Source organism: Habropoda laboriosa, unplaced genomic scaffold (genome assembly GCF_001263275.1).
Source record: "Habropoda laboriosa isolate 0110345459 unplaced genomic scaffold, ASM126327v1 scaffold204, whole genome shotgun sequence".
Taxonomy (NCBI): Eukaryota; Metazoa; Arthropoda; class Insecta; order Hymenoptera; family Apidae; genus Habropoda; species Habropoda laboriosa.
The window spans coordinates 856712-861517 of NW_017100385.1; positions in this window are offsets into that span (position 1 = coordinate 856712).

The window sequence follows — 4806 nt, forward strand, 5'->3', positions numbered from 1 at the left end:
GAATTATCCTATGTGAAAAACTTTGGATCCTGCGATTGTATAACAGTTTAATGATTTATCTATTCTTCGTTGATGTCGATCGGCTTTATCGAAAGAAAAAACATTACGCATCTATAGGACTTACTTTTGCTTTTCGATTCTTTAAATAGGATTCTACGATGAGCGTATCTTTGAAAACCGTCCCAAAAGGGTTAAGGAAATTCATTGTACTATCATTAGTAAATAAATCTAATTTTTTCTTCTTTTTTTTTTGTCTTAGTGACGAATCACGGTGAAGAGACAAAATTAGGAAACTCAGCAATTAAGCTTTAACAATTCTTTAATTCTACATTCTGCTGTGGCATCGTTCTACTCGCCAAAAAATTAGCGTTAAAAAACAACAAGAAAGAAAGGAAATCAACGATATCTCACTGTCAGAGTAAACTAAGGCTTTACAAAGATTCATTACATTTCTGTTTTTTATATCTGTTCTCTTTATTTACATCATGATTTTTCGAGCATTGCGTGCCATCTGAACCATCATACACACCTACTCACGTTTCTCGGACAATCGTTATAACGCCAATGTGACAATCGATACGTTCATTGGTCGGATCGATGATCCGCCATTGCGCGGGAAATTCGAAGAGCTCGGACAGCACAGGCCACCGCTGTAACAAAAACGACCATGCTCGAAAGACTGGCGCCGTCTGTGTCGTTAAAGTCTTTCGATTAATCGCCCTTCATAATTATTAGATGAGGAACAAACGATCTTCGACTATACGTGATTTCGATATATCGCGAGTGCTACTGATGATATCGATAATAGCTGCCACTAATCTTCGTTACTGAAATAAATTTTATTATTGTAACACAGATACTTAAATTACAAGTGAAATGTGAAAAGACGTAATTAAAAGTTTATTTGTAATGATCACATAAAGGCTACAGAAAAATTGAAAGTAAAAGTTTAAACTATGAAGATGTTGAGAATTATTGGTAAGAAATTTAACGATTACCTGAAACATTTTGGTGTACCGTTTTACGATTACTACGAAGAGTAGTTGTACGTTTTCGTAAAAAAGCACAGGCATCGAGGTCTTAGGCACATGTATTGTTTGCTCACGTATCGCTGTTGATTCGTTTTCAATATCGCCAAATGCTTTCGAGCGTGCTCCAATCGCTAAGCACAGTGCTGAATTTGTAAGGTTATATTTACTTTTCGAAAAGATCTCAGTAAAAATTTAATAAATTAAATTGATTTTCAATCCCTTGACAACGAAATCAGTGCATCATTTTTTAAGATCATATACTATTTATATCATAGATTTATACAAATTATTTATAAATAATAAACATTATTAATAATAATTAAATTATTTCTTTCTTATAAGGAAGAGTAGTACCATAGTTATAGCTCTTCCATAGTTTAACATATGAAACACTACTGAACTAGATAGAAACTTTTCGTAGAAGGGATCAACTATACACTTTGTTCTCCAACAGGATTTTCTGAACGAGTATCGGATTCATCGAATTACTATTAAAACGCGTCGAACAGAATTCCTTTTAAGTACTACTTTCAACACTGTCCGATTCTCTAGATCTCTTTAACGTACACATTTACAAGCAAGCTCTGATCGATTGCCACTTCTCCATCAATTAGAATGTTTTCTGCCGTATTTCATATATCAACTAAATCACTATGCTTTGCGTATTATTCACTTTAAATTAATTATTATTAATATCAGTAGTAATATTATTATTATTCCTTGCTTCATGACCACGATCGACTCGTTTATTCGTGTAGTACATATCTCATAACCGTCTACGGTTGAGGTTATTTATCAGTAATCCTGCCACTCGATAATTTCCTATTTTTCCGATATATTCGATATAATCGACGTGCACCTTCGATGGTTAGTTTCTCTATAGTGTTTCTATTCTTATTTTTGGGTATTACCATCTATATAGCATCCTTTTTCACGTTACGTCGAGAACAGCGACATCGATCGATTGTCATACATCAGTGGCGCTACATACGGAAATCATTTCGAAAGCAATGAAAGGCACTATTTAGACGTTACGTGGACACAGGTAGCGCCGATAATAGTCATAACATGGCACGGTACTTCCGCAGCTCGTATTACAGCAAATTTGTTGCCGTTCGCGTGCTATTGTGGATCCTCCCATCCGCGAAGTTTCACGTGATTATGATATGCTGAACCTCGTTTCGATAATACTGTCCTGCATCAAAATCCTCCCCATGCAATAACCGTACCGGTAACGTTTCCAGGCAATTTGACGCTTAAACTTGTCAGCGATATTTTTTTCACGTCAGTCACCATTAGCAGTAGTCGAGCAGTTCGTTAGGTAAGTGTCTAATAAGATTTAGTTAAACAGAGAGCTTGTCCATTTGGACGTATTCTCTATAGCGAATGGAATTCTCAAGGAGGAAACTTTGAATGGATGAAGAAAATGGGCGTTTATTAAGTGGGAATGATTTTTATGTAAAAATGGTGAGCGTAAAGTATTCAAAGTCCCACTGTCAGTCATGTTTCTAAATTAAAGTCTTTACTTCCACTCTTCTTTAAATCGTACACTGGTCAGTTGGTTAAGAAGAAAATGGAAAAGTATCGATAACTTTAAATAAGTGAGTTAAAAAGTAACGCTGTATTTCAGTGATATATCGTTATATAGAACTTATAACCTCAACATTCGTTTAAACTGTTCACGTTATTATTATTCCATCTAAATTTTTCAATCCGGACACTTCACTTAAGACCTACGTAAAACTAGACAAACAAAAGTTGATACGGTACACGAAATGTCATAAAAAGTAAAAGAACTAACAACACTCGTTCTTCGTACATACAAGCGTCTGGTCGTAGCTTCTCGATCGATGCCGGGCTCGCGGCGATTTTTCTTCCTCTCTCATTTAAACAGTGAACCCTCTTAATTTTTCACATTAAAGTTTCTTTAAGTACAATGCTGCAATAATAACATGATTCGAACTATCGATACAATCGTTTATGATAATTGGTCCTGAACAAATGATAGAACCAAGTTTGGTTAAGTGTTTAGTGATCATGTGTGTTCTGAAGCATTATCCGAGCGCGCACGATAAAAAGACCAGATCCCGGATTTCGATCTCAGGAAAAAGATTTCGACGCCGGGACCCGGGATGGAACTCGAATGACATATCTAAGTATCTGCGTTCTCTACGTTACGACTACACTTACACACCTCTACGCTACACTTTCTACGTTATTTTGCAATGATCGATTTTATGTAGATTAACGACTGCTTTTCTACGCTGCACGTGTGAATTGATGCGTACCACTTTGCCGACTGAAACGCTGCTATTAACGGTGCCATGAACTATCGAACTATCGGTAGATAATCAAACCGCTGTTACATTTGCGATTTCATAAACTATCGCTAGAGTGGTTTCTGCAATATTTTCTCAGCGTTTCATGTGGGTACTCTCTACAGATTATGATTGGATCGTGTATGCAAGTATGAGACGTACGCGTTTTAGTTGTTCTAAAAAAATATAAGGACGAAGGAATGCAAGATTTATGTTAATGCGTGACATACTTGTTGAATACTCATCGCTTTGTCGGCAAAGTTATATATGGTATACGTTCTGTTGAGTGGCTTAACGTACTTTTCTTTCTCGACTACATAGATACTCTGATCGGCGATCGTATTCTGGCATCGAGTCTTCGAACAACTCTCTGACGGGTCGTGAAGAAGAAACTAAATAAACGAAACGGTGATATCTTTGATCCCAGTTTCGTTTTTCGTCGTATTAAATTTACTAAAGGTACGTTAATATAATAAACATTATTACATTCAGTTTAAATTAACCAAACGACTAAATTATCAAGTGGTGTATATGATAAACAAACGGAGGCTCGTAGTGAATCTACTCTTAACACGAATTTATATACATTTTTTAACCAAAAAAGTTCTATTCCTTTTTCTCTCGGCTCGTAATGTACAGGGAATCAACGAAATTAAGAAAAGTATTTGTTATTCGTGGAATCAATAGTGCACGTTATATCTTGCATTTGGTAAGCTGGTATTGCTCAAAGCATAATGCAGTTGACGCTCGATCGTAGAGAATAGTGTATCTTGCTTAAACTTCAAGCAACACTAGCTCGGCTCTTACGTTAAATGTCATCAGTAACAATCGATAATTCGTTCGGGTCCTCGTACTATAGTTCGTATGATATAACAGATATATAGTAGGTAAATGTATCACTGGAATAGCTTCGTGAGGCTGGAAATGCACGGATAAAGATTCCGTGTCCCGTTTCAAGGAAATTTTTAGATTGATATCGGTCTTCGTGTGGCTTTTTTTCCTTTTTTTTTTTTTTTACATAATACATATCCTATCTCGAACTTTCGAACGGGTGTAACGCACGTAGGATTTTGTAACGACCATTCAAATCATAATCTTTAAATACACCTGACACTCTCTTCACGATACATCATTCTCTTTTTTCTTTTTATGTATAATTAACGTTATTACTAGTGTCATTATTAGTTAGTGATATCGTTACATGATTATTACAACTCGATTGCGTGCAATTATTTATTTTTTTTTTATCACTTTGTTGCTGTCATTGCGCGAAACGTTGAATACACGTACTACGCTAAACGAATAGTAAATAAAGAAACATCGAATCGCATGAAAATCGAACGTTCTCTAGTTTCTATGGTGATGACGTTAACTCGAATGAACTTATTGTATGATTATCGAGATATGGAGTGTTTCTGAAATTTTTCACGGCATGATATTTACAAAGTGTTTTCTCT